This window comes from Chlamydotis macqueenii, chromosome 5 (genome assembly GCF_036417535.1).
Source record: "Chlamydotis macqueenii isolate bChlMac1 chromosome 5, bChlMac1.mat, whole genome shotgun sequence".
Classification (NCBI taxonomy): domain Eukaryota; kingdom Metazoa; phylum Chordata; class Aves; order Otidiformes; family Otididae; genus Chlamydotis; species Chlamydotis macqueenii.
The window spans coordinates 21,709,806-21,734,149 of record NC_141560.1 but is presented as its reverse complement, the minus strand read 5'-3'; positions in this window follow the sequence as shown (position 1 = coordinate 21,734,149).

Below are 24,344 nucleotides of genomic sequence, written 5' to 3'. Positions count from 1 at the left end.
ACTGAAATATCCATAAGTATATAAATATTAAATAGGTAAAGGCATTCAAATCAGATTTGGATAAAATTTTGAATCATCTTTGTTGATGCAAGATCAAAAGTGAAAACACTACAGTGACCCTCTCCTTCGGGACAAAAAAAAAGGGAGCTCAGGGTGATTTAGTGATGTTTAAAGATTTACCTTATTTAGGGAGCATTTTCATCTCCCAATTGATTCTTTCAGAACAATTTGTTCCTTATGTTTCAAAAAGAGTTTAAAATTCCTAACAAGTTCAAGGTCAGAGCAAATTTTCTTAAGGCTGACCAAGTGTGTTCATATTCATTGCAAAATCTAGCCAAATGATATTAATAGATTAACAGCAAAAAATATTATCTCTTAGGACATCAGAATGAAGGTAGAAATGTTTATAGTTATATCTTTTAGAAGAGCTAAATTCAGAAGCTGAAAGCAATAGGAAAAGCAAAACAAATTATTTGGAGAAATGTTTTAAATATAGAATGGAGAGGATAAGTGGAGCACAAACATGTTTCACTTAGGTGCTCAGGAAGCCACAATCTCATTATTGACAAAACACACATAAAGTCTGCCTTGTTGCACTTGGAGTGGTGAGGAATTTGTTTGTTTTATTTTTTGAAATAGAAAAATAAGGACAAGAAATGATAATAAAATCTCAGCTAGGTCAGAGCAGAGCACTAGACACGCTATACATAGTCATAACACAGATATAGACAGACACAACCACACACTGAGTAATGGAAGGCAGAGAGAGCTGACAACAGTTAAGGAAGAAATACATAGATTGGATGCTACAAACTGTAGATAAGGTAAGCAATAAAACACAAGGTAATATATGTATGAACAATTGATATGGGGTAGAATAAAACTACAGAGTCAAACTCTTCTCACTGGCATCCAGTGACATGGCAAAAGGCATGGGAGCACAGATGGAAATGCAGGAAATTCCAGGGTTGTTTTTTGTTTTTGTTTTGTTTTGTTTTTCTCACTCTGAGAATAGTCAAACACTGGAACTAGTTGTCTGGAGAGTTTTTGGAGTGTCTATCTGTGAGATATTTAAAACTTAACTTGACACAGCCATAAGCAACCTACTGTAGCTGACCCTACTTTGAGTGGGGAAGTTGAATTAGATGGTCTCAGGAGGACCCTACCAACCTCAACCTTTCTGTGATTGTGTATGTGATCAGCAGATTTAAGGTAATTTAAAAAAAATTAATTTTAAAATTACATAATAAACAGAAGATTCCTGTGATTGGTTTAGTCACATACCAGCTGGAAATAATAAAGCTATTATCAGTCTTAAGAACCAAATATTTATTGAATTACTCTGCATTTGAGAGGATATATTCTTATCCCTATGATAAGTATTACATTTTTTATAGCCTTACAGTAAAAAATGGTGCAAGTCTACATTGGTTTATGTACTGATCTTGACTCAGCAGGTCTTTATAACTTCTATCGCAGAAGAACTTGGCTGTAATGATGATTTTCAGTTAATTTTTGAAGATTTGGAAGGATCCAGTCAAATAGGAAAAGTGTTTGTGTTGTACCTATACTTAAATATCTAGATGAGACAATCAGGTAATCATAGGACTGTCTGCATGACATGGATTTCAATTTAGTGTTTCAGACATGAATGATACCATTTTAGGAAAATCTAAAAGAACTTCTATTTCACAGCCTGCCAACAGCAGAATGAAAGTTCTCAGTATAGTATTATGATCAAAAGGCCCATGTGATCCTCAGCTATAAATAATGGATTTTCAAGTAGAAGTGAGATGATTACATTTATTCTTGTATCATTTGACTCCTTGTTATTATAACATGGGGGTCTTGGAAAAATGGAAAAGAATATTGAAATATCAGAGAGTTCTCTGTTTAATTGTAGAATATCAAGAAAGTGGTGATCTTTATGCAAAGTAAGACATTTAATTGAGTACTTAGGATTTAAATGTGTTCTAATGGAAAAAAAAAAAGGATTTAATTATAAATTGCATATTTAGACATTTAATTGTATATATTTTCTAGGAACCTAGTCCTCAGCATATGAAAGTTGAAACTGAGGTGTTAGCTCATTGTCTTTTGGCCCCACACTGAAGAAAATGAGGTATTGGAATGGTTTTCTAGGAATTACAACCCAAAATAAATTATTTTTATTTCTTTCCTTCTAAAAAATAATTTTAAATCAGCTCTTTTCTCTGTGCTATCTGAGAGACTAGGTTATATGATCAAAATAATCTAGCATCATGCAGTATAATAGTATCTGAGTTGGTTGTCTACACTAAATCAACTAGGTTGAGTCTGGAAGGCAGCATAGCTGCAGTACCATGGAACTCTACTAGGGCTGATTTAACGTTATTTTTTGTAATATATTGACTATGGCTCTATAAATGAAACATAAAAATAGTTAGAAGAAAAGAAAAAAAACCTAATCTTGCTCATATAAAAGTGAAAGCAGCTCAGTTTATGGTAGATTTTCAGAAAGAATTAATAGATGACATGGTGAAAATGAAGAACAAAATGGATTCATCTGATGTCACACATTCCCATCAATGAGCCTACAAAAATTCTTCACAACACATTGATCCACTCAAGAAAAAATCTTTATAAGCATGTTATATAGAATCATAGAGTCATAGAATGGTTAGGGTTGGAAGGAACCTTCAAAGGCCATCTAGTCCAACCCCGCTGCAAGAAGCAGGGACATCCTCGACTAGATCAGGTTGCTCAGAGCCTCATCCAATCTGGCCTTGAAGAATCACATTTTTCTAACCGCTTGGCTAGCTAAGAAATAAAAAATGTACATAATGTGATAAAAACAAGAAAACTAACAGCACTTAAAAAAAACCCAACAAACTCCTAAGCCACATATATATGTATACAAACAGAAAACATGGATATGTATTTATATTTGTATTTATGCATACACACGTTTGTGTATAGTAGTGCCAAGTTAGTGTTAACTATTATCATTAGGTTACATTGTTTACCACTTACAAGTATTCAGGAAAGTTCTCAATTATTTAAATAATTGAATTCCAAAGTTTAAATGAATTATAAGACAAATAATAAGTTCATTCTGAAAGAACGATGACTTACATATATACGTATTAATTGCCACTATGCTACTCAAAAGCGAGGTCCTCATACAATAGTTATCTCTGCTTGGTCAAATATGATCTAATAAAATTTAGAGAATGTACTGAATTGTGCAGTGCAGTAGCAGTATATAGTCTACAGATAGAAGAAGCAAAACTCAAGATGACAAATTCTTTAGTCCATGGAATAGAAATTATTAAGTTCCTTTAACTTGCGAACACTTGTAGACAATAAAGAATTTCTAAGCTATTTTTAATCAGGCAGTTCATCAGTTATGGTCCTACAAAATAAAAGTGGTTAACTTAGTAAAGAAATAGCAATAAATATATAATCAAATCTATTAAGAAGTACCAAATCCTTGATTTTAGTCTTTTATGAAAAAGTTACTGATTAATTTTGATGATCATATTTCACATTTTAAAAGGTTCCTAGTGCCAATAAAATTTTACGTTTTAAGGCTCCAGAAAGATTCGCTTGTTGCTTATTTTCTGTGATTCACTACTGAAATCTTTTGCAACTCCGTAGATATGCAGTTAGAAGAGCCGATGAACAGACAGTGATATCTCTTGAGGAATAGAGCAGGTGCTGTAACATACACGAAATGGAAAGTACTATACTTAATTTTAAATAATTTAGTTGAACAACACTATATTATAGAAATACATATTTTCACAGATCTTCAAATATCTTTAAACAGCAAAACATGACAAAAGGAACTTAAGAGAACTCAGATTTTTCAAATGTGGAATAAATAAATAAGAATATGTCTTGGAGCCATACAGTAAAACTGGTGATTTTAAACTTGTATATCTTCCATCAGATAGCTGGTTTCTTTTCATTTAAAAATAAAATGAAAACCAAAAGCTCAGCATTCCTCATGCATTAATATGAGAATACTTACCAAATGCTCTCAGATCTTTTTCTACTAAAAATATTCAACACGATTTAGTTTCCTCTGGTTCTGTAAAGATTAATGAATGCTGTCTGATCTGCTGATGTTAAACAGTTTATAAGTAACAATTTATTCAATTCATTTTGTCTCTTTTTTTTTTTGTTGATTTGTTTTTTGTTTGGCTGTGATTTCATTTAATTATTTGTTACCATTAAAAAAAAATATTTCCTGGATTCAGTTGATGAATTGTTCTTTGCAAGTTGCTAAATGATAAAATATTAATTACAGGCATTTAATATTAGAAGTACTATAATAATAAAGTAAGATATATGGTATTATCTTCTAGTGTTTTTTAAATGAGTAGGGCTACTGGAACCGAGTTGATAAATGCTTGTGCTGATGATGATCCAAATTAATCCAAATTTATTTTCTTTTATTGTTCTCCAGCATGCGTTCCAAAGATATATCTCCCAAAATATTCCAGGCAACAGACTCATTTTTTTTTAATATTCATAGGTAAAAGAAATTAGACCAATTGTTTAAAAACTTAAAGGATTATTTATCTGGGATATTTTTCAAATCAGTTTTTTTTCCAGAAAGAAGAACCAATATTTGACTAAATTTTTTTATCGGACTTCCTAAATCTTAAAAAACTCTAACCAGCTTAAATGGCAACCTATCCAGTACCTTCCTTTGCATTTGCAAATATTTATTCAAGGGACTTCTGATGTTAATGTACCACAAGCAGCTGAGCATCCAAGAAAATGGCTACTATGCTTATATATGTGTGCTAGGTTTTCAGAGATGCCTATATTCTTAGGACTGTTCTTTCTTCCTTAAAAGGCTCTTAATGTCTTTGTCCTTTAATAGGATAATGTTTCCTTTTTTTTGTCATGGGAAGTTGTGTTGGTTTTGTTCAGTGAAGAGGGTCTACAGTTGCAGCTTCTGTAAGAAGCTGCTGGAGGTTTCCCCTTTGGTGAGCTCGGCTGGGTCTAGGTTGGACCCACCGCTGGCCAGGGCCGAGCCAATTGGTGACAAAATGTTCAGTGCTAACGCTCTGTGATAATATATTTAAGAAGGGGAAAAAATTAAAAAAAAAAAAAAGAAATGAAGAAGCAGAAGTGAGGGCAGAGAGGGGGAGGCACGAGCCTTGCGGGCCTTGTGGCCCTCACCCTCTGGCCTCCCGCGGGGCGGCCGTCTGGGCCTGATTCAGCCCAGCCTGGCTGCAAGAAGTGGAGAGGAGATGAGATGTGAAGAGAACCTGAGAGGCGTCTCGCTGCCTATTGTCAAGAGTTTCTTGGCAGACGCCAAGGTCAGTGAAGAAGGAAGGGGAGGAGGAACATTGCTCTCAGCAGAGATTCCCCTGCAGCCCATAGTGCAGCCCATGGTGAGGCAGGCTGTGCCCTTGCAGCCCATGGAGGCCCATGGAGGAGCAGAGATCCACCTGCAGCCTGTGGAAGACCCCATCTGGGGCAAGTGGATTCCTGAAGGAGGGTGTCGCCCATGGAGAGCCTGTCCTGGGGCAGCCTGTTCCTGAGGGACTACATCCCGTGGAAAAACAACCCCACGCTGCAGCAGTTCATGAAGGACTGTAGCCTGTGGGAGGGACCCCATGCTCAAGGAGGGAAGCAATTTGAGGAGTTCTTCCCTCAAGGAGGAAGGAGCGGCAGAAAATGACTTGTGATGAACTGACTGTAACCCCTGTTTCCTATTCCTCCTCTGTGCCACTTGGCAGGGGGAAGGAGGTAGAAATAATTGAAATTATGTTAAGCTCAGTAAGAGGGAGGGGTGGGGGGAAGTTATTTTTGTTGTCTTCCTCATTATCCTACTTTGATTTTATTAATAATAATAAATAAATAGTTTTCCCCAAGTCCAGTCTGTTTTGCCTGTAATGGTATCTGGAGTGATCTCTTCCTGTCTTTATCTCAAACCTTGAGCCTTTTTTGTTATATTATCTCTCCCCTATTCCCTTAGAGGGTGGGGGAAGTGAGTGAGAGACTGCATAGCTTGGTCTTGAATGGGGCTAAACTATGACAGAAGTGAAGGTTCTCAGGGTAAATTTGGTCTAAAGAGATCTGCATCTTTATCTATTTGATATAACATCAAAGTCACACAGTAAATAAATGCCAGATTTGTAGATCCTTAATAGGATTATTAATAGCAGCCTATTTACTGAAGGTATTTCCAAACATTCCTCCTTTTATAAATGTTCAAACATCTAGTGGAATGACTAAGTGTACACCAGGAAACAAACAGGAAGAGAGGATATAATAATTTTTTTTTAGAGAGACTAATCCTAATATATTCGCAATGTGATCAGTGGATGCCTGGAGTCTATGGACAATTTCTAAGAGGAATTTTAGAAACCAGTTAAAAACAGCTAAGTTCAGCTATTTCCTGTATCAGTCTACATAAGTGAAGTTGCCAAAGGAGTCTATCCTTACCTTCACTGAAAAATTGTGCTGGGATTTATAATCAGTTCAAAATGCTAAGTTAGATTAATTAGTGAAACATTTAAAAAAGAGGTTTTATGTTCAAATATTAGTTATTATAATACATTAAATGCACAGAGAGGAACAGAGAACACCACAATCATTAGAAAGCATGCAGGAGTGTTTGTCATCTCAAAATGGGAACTAAAACTTAATGGCAAGCAATAAGCTGTTTAAAAATACAAGAATTGAGTGAAGACAAAGGTATACCTGAAACACTGTTTCTGTGAGAAGCTTAGGTTTGTAGGAACAAAAATTTGAAATCCTGAATTGTCTCCTAAAGGTAAAGATCTATCTCCTTTTTTAAAGAATGAAGCAAAATTCATTCCTGTTTCTTAAAATACGATTCCAGAAAGAGGAATTAATTGGTAGCAGCATATATTTGTTGTAGTGATTGCTGAATATACAGTAATAACAACAACAAAGAGATACAGGAATAAGCATGAAAATGCAGGACTTCATCATGATAAATGATTATCAGCTTGCAGAGTGGCTCCCATTTCCCTTCTTTGGCTTTCTTTGAGTTGAAATTGCATTAGTTCAGGCTGAGAAGAGCGCAGACTTCTGAACTTTGGACAGTGTCTTCAAGCACCTCAACCTAGTTCATAAAAATGTGTGCACAAGCACTATCAGCCAGCTCAGTCTTGTTTTAAGGGGAAATATCAGATACCATTTTTACTTTATAGAGAGCCTGATGCTAAGAATGCATGTTAAGATCCACCAGATAACAGAATCTCCAGTGAAATTGTGCCTGGTTTTTCCTCATCAGGCTGAGCCATTACTTAAGTGCAATTTGCCCAGCCTGTCGAATCAGAGGCACTTCCATACATGCTGAAATACACAGCAATGAACACTTTGGTAACTTAAAATACAAAGCCTGTGGCACTCAACTGCTTTCCGAGAGTACATGTATACCAAACAGGAGTTTTTACCAAGATCATATTTTTCAAAGTGGACACGTAAAATTCACAGTTCTACTTAAGTTCTTTAAATGTCACTCCTAGCAAAAAAAACAGAGGGCTACAAATAATGAGCTTTCTGTTACGAGTTTGCAGCATGCTTATGTACTGTAAGCCAATGAGCCAAATTTTTCTTCATGAAATATCTTATTTTTGATCTCTTGTGATTCATGGATAGAATTTCTCAAGAAGACCAATGCAAAACTTTTTTTCCCAGCTGCAATGCTGAAATTGGAGAATAGAGACAGAAGTGCTGGGATTAACGTAGCAATTTCCTGCACTTGCTAATCAATTTTAAGTAACCAGATAATGCATTTATGTAATAAACTAATCAATCTCAATGCACATTTTACCATTTGGATTGAATTTAATACCCTAGCATGCAATTAAGTGTCATTATTGACAGTGTTTTGAATATATAATTGGTGATTTGGTATTACAATTGGTTTTCTGTGCCTGAAAACAATTTTCTAAGAAATTCAGTCTAACTAATTTATTCCTTCATGTTATACTGCAGGACATACAGAGTATAAAATACAGACTAGCTTGGAAAAGATAAATTCCTGAGGTTTTGATCACCAAATTCCTGACTTAGTTTCTATTTCCAAAGATTTTGTGAAAAAAAAACCAAAACAATACCCAAACACTTTAAAAAATGCTATCAGCATCTCTTCTGGACTTGTACAAAGCATTTGACACTGTCTCACATGACATCCTTGTCTCCAAACTGGAAAGTCATGAATGTAGTGGACGGACCACTCAGTGAATAAGGAATTGGCTGGATGGTCGCACTCAAAGAATTGCAGACAATGGCTCGATGTCCAAGTGGAGATCGGTGCTGAGTGTCATTCCTCGGGGGTGAGTACTGGAATCAACGCTGTTTAACATCCTTGTCGGTGACATGGACAGTGGGATTGAGTGCACCCTCAGCATGTTTGCTGATGACACGAAACTGTGTGGTGCAGTCAACACACCAGAGGGGGAGGGATACCATCCAGAGGGACCTTGACAGGCTGGAGAGGTGAGCCCGTGCAAGCCTCAGGAGATTCAACAAGGCCAAGTGCAAGGTGCTGCACATGGACTGGGGCAATCCTAGGCACAGATATAGGTTTGGTGGAGAACGGATTGAGACCAGCCCTGTGGAGAAGGACTTGGGAGTGATGGTAGATGAGAAGCTTAACATGAGCCGGCAATGCGCCCTTGCAGCCCAGAAGGCCAACCGCATCCTGGGCTGCATCAAAAGAAGTGTGGCCAGCAAGTTGAGGGAGATGATTCTCCCCCTCTACTCCGCTCTGGTGAGACCCCATCTGGAGTACTGCATCCAGTTCTGGAGCCCCCAACATAAGAAGGACATGGACTAGTTGGAGAAGGTCCAGAGGAGGGCCACAAAGATGATAATGTTACTGAAATCCAGAATAAAACTCCTTAACAGCAATGAGAAGTTAAGAAACAGACACTTCTTTATTGCAGCACTGGGCGCACAGGGGATCGCTCCACCTAGCATGCGCACCTGTTCGATCAACAGCGCAGATTAAATACACATTAATTATACATATTCACTAAATTTCTGAGAAATATTATACATAAATATCAACTTCCCAAGAAATCATTATAATATTCCCCACTCACGTGCGCATGCTCAGTCTTTTGAGTCAAGAGTCTTTTAGTGGTCTTGGTGGTCATCAGAACGCCCCCTCCTCGAATTCGCTGGTGAAACTCCTCCTTGATATCTCCATAAATGGTCTTGAGAACAGGTTGTGTTGCTCCTTGATTTTCCTGGCTCCAAAGTGATGACTCAGGGCCTATTTCTACAGTTGGTGTTTGGGGTGTTTGGGACTTACCATTGTATTAACGATATGCTAGGTTAACTTCTAACAAATGGGTATTATAATATCTCTAAGGTCCCATTCTCTCTAAGGACAAATAGATTTCATATAAAATTTAACCTAAGTGACTACAGTTCTACATTTAGCAAGAATCACCTCATATTGATATTTAATTTTCAACGTTTAAGTCATGTAACAATAAGAGGGCTGGAGCACCTCTCCTATGAGTACAGGCTGAGAGAACTGGGGCTGTTCAGCCTGGAGAAGAGGAGGCTCCAGGGAGACCTTATAGCGGTCTTTCAGTACCTCAAGGAGGCCTACAAGAAGGATGGGGAGAGACTGTTCGGTAGGGCCTGCTGTGACAGGACTAGGGGTAACGGTTTCAAAATAGAGGGAGGTAGATTTAGATTAGATATTAGGAATTTTTTTATTTTTTTTTTACAATGAGGGAGGGTTGTAGAGCACTGGAACAGGTTGCCCAGAGAGGTGGTGGATGCCCCATCCCTGGAAGCATTCAAGGCCAGGTTGGATGAGGCTCTGAGCAACCTGATCTAGTCGGGGATGTCCCTGCTCCTTGCAGAGGGGTTGGACTAGATGACCTTTGAAGGTCACCTTCCAACCCTAACCATTCTATGATTCTATGATTTTGTGTTCTGCTTAATGACTACAGAATTATGTGCTTAACGCTTCTAAGTTTTCTCAACAAGCATGATATTAGGCATTGTTGAAATAGAGAAAAACATGTGTCACTTAGTAAAGAAACTATTGATATTTAAAGAACACTATTGATATTTAAAGAAGTTTGGGCTATCAAGACTTTAACTAGCAGATCCATTCATTTATTCAGGTACAGGGCTTTTCTGGGTGAAATTTCATGTGTTAAGATACCTCTTGAATAAAAGAGAACTTTTTCACCCAGTGAGGGCCAATATATCAGCTGCACAAACTGTCTGTTAAATGCTAAGATCCATCTACATCATGGCAGAACTGTATGCTATTATCAGTAACTTATCTTTGCTAGTTGGGCATCTGTTCTAGCTGTTAATAATCCCAATTATGGCAGTTACAAAACTTTCCTTGACAGCTTATTCTATTGTCTAACTATTCTTTCAGCAGTAAATCTTTCGTCCTAATATTTAGCCTACGTTTTCCCACTGAAGCCTGAGGCAATTATTTCTTGTTCTGTCTTCCTTGACGATGAAGCATAATTAATCTTTTTATTCTTTATAGCATCCTTTTATGTTCATGCACTCTTTACCAAAGTACTGTTATATAATTCATTCATATTATTTATTTATTTCTCTAGATTCAGCACACAGATAATAAATAAAAAATAGATGACTGAAAAAATAGGAGATTCAGAAAGAAGGCTTGTGTGTGTGTTTGCACATCCGTATGTGACAAATGACACAAAACCAATCAATATTACTGAAAGTACAACTTTATGTGAAATTCACAGGGCTGTTCAGAATTAATGACACAATATGGCCTTCTTGAAGACTAATTATTTACATTTCTAGGTAGAATCCTTTAACATACCAAGTTGAAATAACATTATCAAGAGAAAATAATGTCCATAAATATAGCTGCCAGCAGTTCAAAGAAGGAGAAAAAAAGTATACAGTTGCCTTTCAAATTTTTGAATGTTGAAATTTCTACAGTTTCAATTAGCTAGCAGAAAGCTCTTTATTCACATGCAATGGTTGTAAGTTGTACCTAATTTCCAGTCCAGTGCATTGATATTATTATTGTAATCTGTATGCTCTATAGCTAAATAAAAGAAGCCTAATTTAAGATGATTTATAAACACAGAGGAAAATATTTTTACTGCAGTCTTTAAACACTCATCACTTCCAAATCAATTTTCTCTGAGCATTTTGAATATTGAATGCTCTGTACTAAAACTGCAGTAAAATTGTAAGCTCTTGCACAACAGTACATGAGAATGTAGCATACTAAAACTGAATATCTTACGTGAACATAAAAGACATCATGTTTTGGGATATAAACATTTTTTAGACTTTAAGTGTCAACCTTATGCCTATATAATTTCATTTCTGAGTGGTTAAATTTCAATTTATTTTCATTAAGTAAAATAAAACAAAAAAATTAATCCTTGGGCCTCTTGCAAGGCATATTCTCTGTGCTACCAACCTCTCTCACTGAAACCCACTTGGTTTCAGTGGTGAGAAAGATATCTTTCATATGAAATTTCTAGTACTCAAGTAGGCAACCCTCTCATTCCAGTTACGGTAGTAGAGTTTGCTTACTCTTTCACTTTAAGTGGGAAGTTCTCATCACCACTGTGACACGATACATCCTTGTTATGATAAATAACAGTATTATCAAGCTTGTGGATCCCTAAGCATTGACAGAATTATTTGGTTGTTCTGTTATGGCACACAGTTAAACAGTGCAGAATCTGGCAGACATCAGTGTAAAAGTAGTCAGATTTGTCAGTGAAATTATCTATTCTCTCTTACACACAGAAATTTTGAAAGCTTTTAAAATCACCGTGGATGATCAAAGCATTTCTGGTTTCCATAGAACGAGTTGTGTGATGTTTACCAGATTCACGTCCAGCAAAGTACTGTTTCAGGGTTAGAAGTTTTTGTTGTGCAGGTAGTATGCTGCCGAAATTCAGGCATTAACTGACTTTTTTACTTTTTTTTTTCCCATATTACACATATTTATCACATATTACAACAACTTAAGGTCTGCCTGGGAAAGAGTCTGACCTCTTGTACTAGGATATGATCTAATAAATGTTGTCAGGTTTGTTTGGTAGTTGTTTAGCTGCAATAAAAAGATGCAATGACAGTACAGACATATACCAAATGCCTAGGAAGAATAAAATGTTTTCCTACACCGTGTTTCATCTGTGGCACATGGATACTACATTTTTTCTGGTTTAAAGACAGATTTTCTTGATTCATTCAAGGAACGATCTAGTCAAGGCAATTAGAAGGGACAATGGAATGCATAGAATTCTGTTTATGGAGTAAAGAAGGTAAACAAAAAAAGAAACTAGATACAATCCTGTGCTCAAGGATTTATTGTTACTAGTAGTTATTTTAAAAAGAAAATAAGTTGAAATTTTGTTACAATGTCTTGTTAAAGACATGCATATATATATCTTTTTCTACTTGTGGCTTTCAAAATCCTTTATAAAGACTTTGGTGTAACACTGTGCCTGTTGGAGCTAGGGAAAGCACCAGAGAACCACTGTGGTTAGAGAGCATCTAACTGAGTCACCCAAGTTAGGATCCTGCTTTTAATTTCTTTCCAGTAGATTAAATAATAAAAGTAATGTTACATTAAAATACATATCTGGAAAATCTAAAAAGTTAAAATACTATTTAGGCTCAATGTGAAAAAACATAACTTCATTAAATAGTAGAATTATGTAAAAATATAAAGTACACAAGTTTATGAATAGAAAACTTGAATTTATGCAAACTAGAGAAGCATTTATAAGATCTTATAACAGATGTGGAAAGAGAGAATAAAAGTAATTTTTAAAGACCTGCAATTAAAAAGACATTATTTAGTTGATCTAATACATATTTTTTGGTTCAGTATGCCTTTGTACATACTGAGGATCAATGGCATGTGTATAATCAGCCCATACCACCCATACTATGGTGAGGTTACACAAGTTTTGAGTAACAGAAAATTAATTACTTTCAGACATTTTTAAGACCCATCTGTCCCCTGAATGTGAAATGCATCTACAGCAATAGAAAACAAACTAAAATGGCAATAATTTATTCTTTGAAGTTTTCAATTTTAGAACATTTGAGGTAAATAAATTATTACTGAGTTACACCAGAGTTTGGCTTCCAGCTAATAGCACAGAACAATATGAAAAGGATATAAAATATAAGATATGGCTGTAGTTTAACTAGGTTCTAGAGATGTACTTCTCCTTTCCCTGGCAATTTTGAATATATTACTTAAAACCTTGATGTGAAAGCCAGTCTTTCTACTCTAAAACAAATTGACTTATATTTGATCTAATAAAAATGGAACCACTGGGTTTGCAGGAGTGAGTGTTTTCATAGTGGGAGGGAAGAGTTTGTGAGTGGTGGTGAAGTGAATCATCATCATAGACTACTGATGAGTATCTTCTCTGTAGATATTCCCAAGAAATCTGGGAACAGCTTCATAGCTTCATTCTGAGTAGAATGATAAGTATTTAATCATTGTCCGAGACAGGGAGAGGTATTCATACTCATCATTCCTATACATAAGCAGGACAGCCTTACATCAGTAGTTTGAGAAACACAGATGGGATCATCACAAGAGTGAAGGTTACATAACCTACCTTAATGTCATTTCTGCTCTAGAAAGAAATAAGAAAGGTGGTTTTGTTTTTTTTTAAAAAAAAACCACCTTTCTCTTGAGAGGTTTTTTTTTTTTTTCGAGTTAAACACTCTATTTGAAAGCCAGCATACCTATCTTCTAAATAGGGTAGGAAAAGGGTCACCCATGCTTGTTCATCTACTTTCTTGGCTCTTCTTAGAGTCAGACATAATCTGGCTAGAGCATAAATGAGATCAAAATAAAATTCTTTGTGCTGACGTGATTGAAGATAAGCACAAAATAATTTAGGAACAAAGAACATTCAAACAACAACTGAAAAGCACTCTCTGCTGAATCCTCTCTGCAGATGGAACTGATCTTGTCAATCAGATGTGCCCACATGGCTGGGCTTGCTCCTCGGGGTCAACTCATTCTCCCCAGCTCCCTCGTGCTACATTCAGCTTCTGTGGCAGAGGTTCCTGATACACACATAAGGTCTTGTATATCATTTAGAGAAACAGATGCAGTTCTCTGATGACAGGCAGGGAAAAATTTCTGTCTCCTTAGGTGGTGAACTTAGCTGTGATGGCATCTGGCCTAATGCCCCCCTTGGCCTTTCACCAAAGTACTGTCAGATGTTCCAGCCACCATCTCCCTAGGCACTTCAGCCATTTGATTGGGTCAGAATTCAGATATGGCTTTTCAATCTCAGGAGCTCTTGACACAAATCTCTTTGTGTCAGACCCTGTCAGACACATCTCTCTGTGCAGACCCTCTACATAGCACCCACCATCAATATCTGGTTGTTGTTCTCCAAGCTAATTCTGACCTCTCATATGCCTTTTGGAGCCTCAATATGCCATTGCTTAAATTGTGATAGTGGCTTTTCATTAATGCCTTGCCTTTGAGCTCACACAATTTACATTATTTCACTTCTCAGGTTTGCCTTTTCCTTGGACACCCCTATAGAGTTTGTCTTTCACCTTTGTTTAAAAAGGGAATAACCTTTTTTTGTCTGTTTGCCTGTTTATAATATACAATGTCAAAATTATGCAAGGTTTTTTACAGGGCAATCTGCAAACACATATATGAGCACGTACTCCTATACTCCTGTAGGGTCCTAGAGCAGCCTAATTTGTAGTAAATGTCAGGCAAATTACATATTACATATGTGTGTAACAATATCATTTTCTTGCTCCTCTTTTCACTGAATGCTTATGTGAAGTATTCTTTTACACATTAAGTTTTTGAACAATTCCAGGCTGATAAATTTAGACATTCTTTACCAAAATTCTCCTTTTCTATGAATAGAATTATCCCCCAATTTAGCAGATTGTGATTTGAGGAAAAAAAAAAAAAAAAAACAACAAATTCCTCCCATAAGGACTTTTCAATGGGTAAAACCAGCACTTCTTTAAAGGTTGGTAGCTTGAGATCCTGCAAAGAAGCTGTTGCTATAACATGGGAATACTCTATGTTTCCGGCACAATACACTAGATTTGACCTTTTAATCATGTCAAGTTCTGTGGCTCATAATTGAAACTAAGCAGAATAAAAAATGGAATTCAATCATTTGGGAAATTTTAACATTTTAGATATATGGAATATATGGAATTAAGAGATAAAATATCTATCATGTTTGTGGAAGAAAAAAGAAATAAAAAACACCAACAAAACAAAACCTCTGGAAAAATAATAATAGCAGCGATAATAATAAAAGTAGTATGTTTGTTTCTAGGGTTATGTTCAAAAGTTTGTTTTGAGTAATTTCTCACTGATGAATTCAAGATGGAAGAAAACAAATATTCTTATTCTCAGTAAAGCAGACTCCCTTGCCTTTCCCTGAACCTCTCCGAACCTCTCCGAACCTCTCCTCTCCGATCCTCTCCAAACCTCTCCTCTCTTTTCTCTCCTCTCCTCTCTTTTTTTCTCTTCTACTTTTCCTTTCAACTTCACCAACTCTTGCAGACTGCATCAAATACTGTGCTGCTCTTCCCTCCCCTCCTCTGCTTTCCCTTCTCCTCTTCTTCCCTCTCCTCCCTGTATGTGACTGATTCATGTAAATTTAAAAAATAATAATGAATAGACTGAATTAACTGAGAGGATTGAAAGTGTCTTTCCTCCAATTTTTATATAACTGTTTGAAAAACTGGTAGGATAAGATCTGTAACACTTTTTGTCTGAATTTTTACTGACCATTCTTCCACCCACCTTCCTGACTACTGGTTAGATGGAAAGCTGAAAAGTTTCTTCTGCAATTGGCATTTGAACATTTTCAGGAGGGAAGTAGAAGAGCCTAACTGATAGGGGAATTTAGGAGACATAATTTTTTTTAAAGGATGATTCATCAGGTTCTAGTTCAGTAGACTTTGTAGTATTTGTTCCCCTGATTTTCATGAATGACAAATATATGCATATCAATGTGTATGTACAAACACCACATCAGAAATTAAACATGGATAATCTGATTTGACCTTTTGTAAAACAAAGGCTACTCAGTTTTTTCCTGTTCAAAGAATCCTTTCTTATGTGATTTACACTGCAAATCATACTCCCACAGAAAATGGAAATAGGAGTATAGTTCTTTTGAAATATTGTCACGTGTTGCTTTTGTCTCTGTACAGAGCAACAGGGACTTAATAAACCCTTGTTCTTCCGCTAGGGTAGTCACATCACTGATTTGTTCATGAGTTGAAGAAAGATTTTTTTTTGTCTCAATGATAATTTTTTTCTTCTTATTTGATGCTCTATCCAGTGTAATTGTGATGAAGTGAACTACATTTTCTGTCTTGGTCTTGAATCCTGTAGTCTGGACACTACATACTGTCCTCATTATACAGTAATCTTTTCACAGGCTAAAGTCTAAACTAGTCACTCTAGTAATGTGTGCAGCCAGCATTCATTTGTGAAACCTAAAACAGAAGATATATCGTTGACCTCAGGATATCTTGCACAATTATGAGTTAGATTGTCAAAATTCTCCTGGACCAAACTGTCCCTATAAAACTGAACTAGTCATGAGCAATCATGGTGGAGTTCAGAGAAGCTTCCTGAAGTTTGGCTGTTCATTTTATTTCACCTGTAAATCTTGCTGTAAGAATAGGCTGAAAATGTCTCCAGAACAGTCTTCTTGTGTTTCTTTGTTCTGATGATCTCAAGATAACTAGATATACAAAGGACAACTTTCACTTCCAGATTCATCAGCTGTTGCAGACTACATCAAATACTGTGCTGCTCAACAAGGAAACTTAGACAGCCAAGGACAGAACAGCAACAAAACTCAGATATTGGCTAAAAGATAATAATTATTTACCTGTTTTTGGAGCTATAATACTGCTGTATAAAGTAGATATCCAAAGAGTAGATTACTAGATTCAGAAATTCCTTTCCAAGATATAAGTCAGATGAAAGAGGATGACCCCATCCATGCACTGTTTGACTAATCTCTAGTTCTGTTGTGTATTGGTAAAGACTAGCATGCCCATTGATACCTTCATGCATATTGGTGGTCCAAATACTCAAAAACTAAATACCTTAAAGTTAAAGAGATCTAAACTTCAGTAATGTATTGTATTATGCATAGTTAGAGTGAGTGTTAGTTAGAAATATATATATTTAACACTTATTTTTAATGTATCAGCCATGCATACATGTATATTCCTGGTTTGATTTATGGCAGTCTGGTTTTTTTTTGTTTTTTTTTTTTTTTTTATTTATGACCCCTCCTGTCCATCACTTTCAGTCCTTACAAAACTTTGATATTTTCCTTTCAATGCTACCTAACAACAATTTAATGTTCACACTGTTTTGAAAATTAAGGTTGAATTTTGGATGGGTAAGTGATAAAATATTTAAGGATTTTTTTCTGTTTCTTATAAAAGCATTTTGTATTATACATATAATTTGAGCCTTTTTTTTTTCAAAAGCACATGTAAATGTCTAAGTCCTTTTGTAACTGATTAAAAAAGCTTGTTTAGCTGTTTCTTTTACTTGTTTTGTTACTTATCTGAACAAAATCTTGAAAACTGTGTAAAAACTCTCAAATTTTAAATATATGTTTAAAGTTTTCCTTCCTCTTCCATAAGATAAGCATTTGAAATGTTTTTTTTTTTTACATTTAATTTCAAGTTAAAACAAGGGAAAAGCAAAGCTATATCTGATAGCAAGGATTTTGCCATGAGTACAATGCAAGACTCTTTAAAGACTTTCAAAGAAGTCAACTTCAGTAGTGGATCTAAAAAAGGCATTGTGTCAGCTTGCTTTGGAAGATGAAAATGCTTTGGTTATGAATTTTGTTTTTAAAATAGCTTCTCTGTTCTCCAGTTATGTGATATGGTCCATTCCATTACTTTGTGTGTCTAAATATACTTGACTTTCTAATGAAGTGTGAGGGAAATTTATACTCGTCTAATGGATTCTGCATGCTCGTGTCTGCTTCTACTTGGCCAGCAATACAATAATACTTGGTATAGTATTGCCTAGTCATTAGGTGCAAAACCACTTTATAAATATTTCTAAACAAAACTTTTACAAGTTAGGTAAGCAATGAATATTTATTTGTAGACACAAGTGGCAGACAACCAAAGCATATAGAGCTTGGTTGTTTTAAAAATTCATCTCACTCATAAAGAGATTTTTCAAAAGAACTATACATGGTACATGGTCTCACCTAGTCTATTCCTTATAGTAGCTGCTGAGGACTGCGTACTTTTGAAACTGTAGCTGCCATTATCTAGATAAATGGAAATTGTGATCTTTTGAAGCTAGCTGTAGGTCTTGAACACACTAGAATACATGGCTTATAACTCACTTTAAAATCTAGTTGAGCGCTAAGTAAAATCACAAAGACCTAATTCCAATCCACAAGTATATTTTCTTCAAAAATCATTTCAGAGATGAGGTTGATGATGCCTACCTCTGCTATATAGGCAGGTCCAATCAGTACAAATGGGCTACTGAGATGAAAACAGAATCTTGTCCTTACCCTCTGTGGGTCAAACACATAGAATTGTGTAATTTTTTAGAGAGTATTGTTCAACATGGCTCTGTTGACAAAAACATTTCTGTGGCCAAAAGCAACGTGCCAATTTGATCAGAATTTGCAACATGGCAAGAAGAGAATCCAACAGAACAGCTAAATACCTTCTGACTTTATGAAAATACAATCCTTCTTTTAAAAAATGGAGTGTACTAGATAATAATGAACTACTTGATTTCTAATGCAGTTACGGGGGGCGGGGGGGTGTGTTTTGTTTTGTTTTTTTTTTTTTTGTGACACATTCCTGGATAGACTACAAAATCACAGAAACAGATCAGAGTGTATTAGTCTAGGATATGACAAGAAGATGTTTGAGCCTCCAGAGTCACAAGTGTATGTGTATGTCTATATATTCTCTGCCAGCCTTCAAACACTGAAGTCTTGTTAGAGTCTGCTTTGAAGCATTTGCCTTAGATAGTTTAACTCAATATAAGGAAAAATATAAAATAATGGAAAATCATATGGCCAAAAGAATCTGTTAAGTTTGAAAGCAGCTATTAAAGCAATTCTTATCAAGAAAAAATATAAAAGTAAATGAGATTTACTTTTGAAACGCTATTACTTTAGTGATATCTACGTATCCAGTAATTTGAAGGTTTGCACAGACTTCAAAATATTTATAATTTTTATAGTACTGAAAGGTTATGTTTGTATCAGAAGTTGGTTTTTTTTTTGTTTTTTTTTTTCCCTTGGGGTTTGGTTTTTTGGTTGTTTCTTTTTTTTTTTTTTTGCTTTGCTTTGGTTTGCTTCATTTTGCTTTGCGAGGTGGGGGTGCGGGGGGAGAAGCATTAAGCCTGCTAACATAAGATTGCAATGTTACCAACTCTTTCTCAAAGGAGATATATGCCACAGTTATTTATCCTTTTCCTTCTCTTTTTTTTTTCTTGTCTCTCAAGCCTGTCCTTCTAATTGTCTATTAACTATGTTTTCTTGTAATTAATATTTACAATATATTCTGCAAAGTACTTGTTGTGTTCGAGGATTAGAAGCTTTGAAGAAAAAGACACTGAATTAAAAAGCTTAAATAATCTTTCAACAAAAAGCATAATGAATGAGCAGTGGAAGATGGAAATTTTTCATTTGTATAACAAAGATTTTAGGAAAAATAAGGAAAGGTTTTTTTTTTCCTGAAAGCAGAAGTCACTCAAGTAGATATATGAAAATGACTGTTGTTTTAAAGATAGCTACAGTGCCTTTGCACCAGTATACAACCTCTTAGTGTCTCAATATTTTCTTACTTCTAAGATATTATTTACAAATTTCCATGGGCAAAATTCTGAAGTCATTACTGACTCTATCTCAGACAATAACACTAGAACTTTGAATTGGGAGTTTCAAGATGGGGTCTACAGAGTGTCTGAAAGAATTTCTACTTAAAAGATAGGATAGGAATTCTTCTTAGAGTCGGCTCTAAACTGGGCCTTTTTTTTCTCCTCTCTTGGGAAGAATACAGTCAAATAACTTCTGGTTTCTGACGAGTTTGTAACTATTCTTCATATTCATTCCACTAATTTATGTTTTCCTGGTATAAACAGCAGGAGACTTTTATTTTCTGAGACATATTTTCCTGCTCTAATAGGGTGTAGTACTCCCAAAGGCAACAAATGCAAAAGTAGTACTAATACTAATAATGAGTGACAGTTTTCATCACCAACTATGAAAATAAAGTAGAATTTTCAAGTGCAAAAATGCAGTGGTAATTTCCAAAAGAGTGCTGGTTTATGGTGTAATCCATGGCCTAGTACAATGTTTTGTACTGTTCTCCATTCTTTTTCAGAGGCCAAACTAACCATTCTAACTGTGTGTGTAGAGACCTATTTTATTTTTTCACTGCTTAGATGGAAAGAAGAAGTGAAAGATTTTCACTGTTCTTTCAATTAGGACAAGAAGTGCAAACACAAAAATTAGAGCTGTGTGCCACTGCTACTATAAACAAAGCAGCAATTGAGGAAAAAAAAGAAACCCTCTAAGGAAGAACAGAAGGAAATGTTTCATTGCCTGCATTAGGCTACAGGCAGAGTTCAAAGGAGGTGTGGTATAAGCTATCCCCTTGACATATTTGCTATGCCGTATATATGTAGGTTTACTGTTTTTTTATCCACTGAGGCCAGAGAAAAATCTTTTTAGTTGTTTAGCCAATGTTTTCCTTTCTGTCATACACTTATGAAACTGTTATTTTATTCAGAGAGAAATATCATCCCTTTTCATGTCTTGTGATGTCTGTGAGTCAGATAACCATGGAATGCATTAATCCTTAGAGAATTATGTTCCCAAGAAAGATACATAGACATGTCTTAGAAAAATAAAAAAAAAAAGAAATTTTCCTCTCACGGTTATTTTTACTTCAAAATCAAGAAAACAACAAAATATTTAGTTTATTTCTATAATTTCAATTATTTTAACAGTACAGAAAAGTTCTAAAGAGCCTCCTAATGCTAGATCAACTTCCAAAATGCATAATCTCCTCCAAAAAAAAAATCCTCCATTTTTCAAAAGTCACCCATCAATGTGGTGAATTGAAGAGTAAATGATTTGGCTTCAAATTTAAAATGTGTTTATTTAAAATAATTTTAAAATCACAGTTGTGATTAGGTATGTATGTGAACATACACAATAAGCTGGAGGGAAAGCACCTTTTTTAGTATAATGTTTTTCTAACTTTATAAATCTACCTGATTTCAGAAGCATATTAATAGAATGCTATTGATTTTCATGTGCCTGTTTGAACAATGACATTCCGGCATCTTTCTTACTAGCCTTTAAACACTTTGCCCTGTCCTGTTTTACATTTTTTAGGATCTAAGGGAAATTTGCAGTGTTGATTGCTCTAGTAGTAAACCAGTTATATTTCACTGAGATGTGTTTGAAACTGTGAGTTTATATAATTGTCCTAGGCATGATTCCAGAGCCTCTGGAGGAAATGTCCTTCTCATAAGCAGGCATGGATAACTTACATGCATTACATGTAATAACACTATCACTGCAGACCTCTCAGCATTACAATAAAAACTTTGTGTTCCTATAAAAAAAAAACAGAGCTAAAGCACATTTCTACTTCCTGAGTATCTTTAGCAGCTATCTATGTTTGCTGCTTTCCAGTCAGCATCAGCAAATGTAACCACTTAAATCTGATTCTTCTGTCCAGATCAGTTATATGGATAAAAGGCAGTCGAGATCTGTCTTAATCCATGTGGGACACACTTAATGCTTCTCCCAGAGTGGACATGGTTTCTCTTACTAGCATTATCTGCTTTCTGTTTCTTACACTTGCTCTTTATCTATTTCTGTCTCATAAAGAATACTTGCAAGCTTCTATCTTAAGCAGGTACCAATTATGTAGAATTAAGCACGGGTTGCTAAAAATTCAAATAGTCATAGCATATGTACCATCATTTTCAACATTTCTAGTCTTGCTGTGAATTGGAGAGGATGTGAATTTTCATTTGCACTTACAATACTGTATATTTCTTAGCACTCTGGAAAAACACAGAAGTCAGGTTAGCTGCAAAGTACAAAAACTATTTGTCAGAGATGAGATCTGTATGGAAATAGTGAAAGTCCTATTTGCATACAACCCTGCAGATGTCTATAGGCAAAAGCTGCATTCTGTCACTACAGCTCAAATCCAGAGTACAGCATTCTTCATGAGCGATCCTGCTGAATGAAAGCTAAGTGAGAAACTTGCAGGTGGGATTCAAGGTGGGAAAATCTGGCCTTCCAGAAAGTAGTCCAGAGTCTGGGTGCATCCCTGTCATTCCACACATTATCAGGAAGAAAAATCTAAGTAGATACAGGTCTGATGTCTCAGACAAGCCATAGAGTCATCTGTCTGCCTAAGTCGTTTGGAAAGGTGCAGGTCCACTGCAGTAATGGTAATTTCAGTTATTCATTAATTAATTAGTAATTTCATTGGTAACTGCTGTCTTTAGCTATCCTATAGAGCGGACGCGGTCATACTTGTCAGAACAAAGAACAGAAAAGCACAAAAAGAGTACCGACATATATTTACTTTTCCCTGCATGATGATATTTCCTAGGCATTCTATGAAGAATAAGTGGAGACAGATACTGTTAACAGCTAAATTTTGGCATCCAATAGTCTTTTAATTATTTTTTTTCTTTGAGATATTATAATAAACACAAACCTTAAAGAAACATGAAAAATAGTTACTAACTTTGTAATAAAAAATAGAAGCATTTATTATCTTTAGCTGATAGTGAATTGTTGCAGAATTACTTGAATCTGCAGTTCTGTTTTAGAGTGAGATGCCAAAGCAAAACTCTTAAAATCACTTGCCCTAGATGCCTAGCAACCAGGCAGGAGTGTAGGAAAAAGACAAACCCTTTTGAATACCTTTTTCAGCCCACTAAGAAAGATTATTTTTCCCTTCTACCTTCAAAATGCTGTTAAATTGTTTCAAACCCAATAAATTGACAATATTTCTCTGCTTTATATTTTGGTCACCAGTTCAACCTTGCAGTTTTAAGTTTTTCCCAGCCATTTGATCATCCTTATCATCAATAGTGCTGAGCAGTGATAGCTATTTGAACAGAGACCAACAGGACACTCAGAAGCAAACGCCACTGCTTATATCAAAGTATTCATGTTGCACCGTATCTTGAAAATCTAGTTCTTACAAAAGAAAAATCATTACAAAGACATAAGCGCTCTGAGGATAGAACTGGGAGCACATGGGGATTGTTTTCAATAGAGGCATAGAATAGTTTTAAATCAATTTCAAAGTTCCAGAGGAGGGTAAGGAGGGAAGTATATGCAGTGACTGTGCTTTGCTTGAGAATGTTTTGCTAGTTTCCTGCTTCACCTGGGAGATTTTACCCTTGAATTATCTAGATGGGTAAGTAACAGGAGCAAAATCTGCAAGGACCTGAGAGGGTCATAACAGATAAAGATTAATTCTATATTCTAAAAACCCTTATACAGTTGCAATCACAGCTCTGACTTCTTAAATTTTAATGAGATAAATTTGGTCCGTATAGTCAATGAACAATATTTCTTTAAATTAACTAATTAGCCAACAAGGACAGGAAACATACTGAACTATAGAGATAAAAAATTTACATTCCATTCATTCAGCTCTGCCTAGGTCATTCTTTGGTTCAGAGAAGACCTTTCCTGAGCTTTTGTTTCAACTTTTTCAAGGCCGGGAAAATAGAAGCTGTGGATAGTAGGGCTACTAGAGAATTAGTTTGAGTCTAAAATAAAGGAATTCACTTTTGTTCAGAAATTTATGAGATGGGAAAGAGAAGAAATGGAAATTTTTACCAAGATGTTTTGAAGATATTCTGCTGTCTGAAATGTCAGAAGCAATCCCAAGAAAGAGACCATGAGGTAGAGGGAATTTAAAGTGGTCCAGGCAACACAAGAAGAGCAATTTGTCACAGAAATATCTCTATCATATGTCAGACAAGAGGTAAAAAAGTAGGCTACATATGTTCCCTTTTCAGTATATTGAAATTTGTGAGAAATATTCTTTGCTTAATATGCATGATTTTGTGTACCAACAAAAATATTATTTGGAATTCTAGCAATAGATTGGTTTATATTTGCAAAGTCTGTCCTGCTAAATGTAAAGCATTCTGTTCATTTAGTCAGGTGGTGATGCTAAGACAACAGCCTAAAAATATTTAATGAATATTTGTTTTAGAAGAAGTCTGTCAGACAGCCCATACGTAACTATAGTTTCTGTTTTTTAAATAA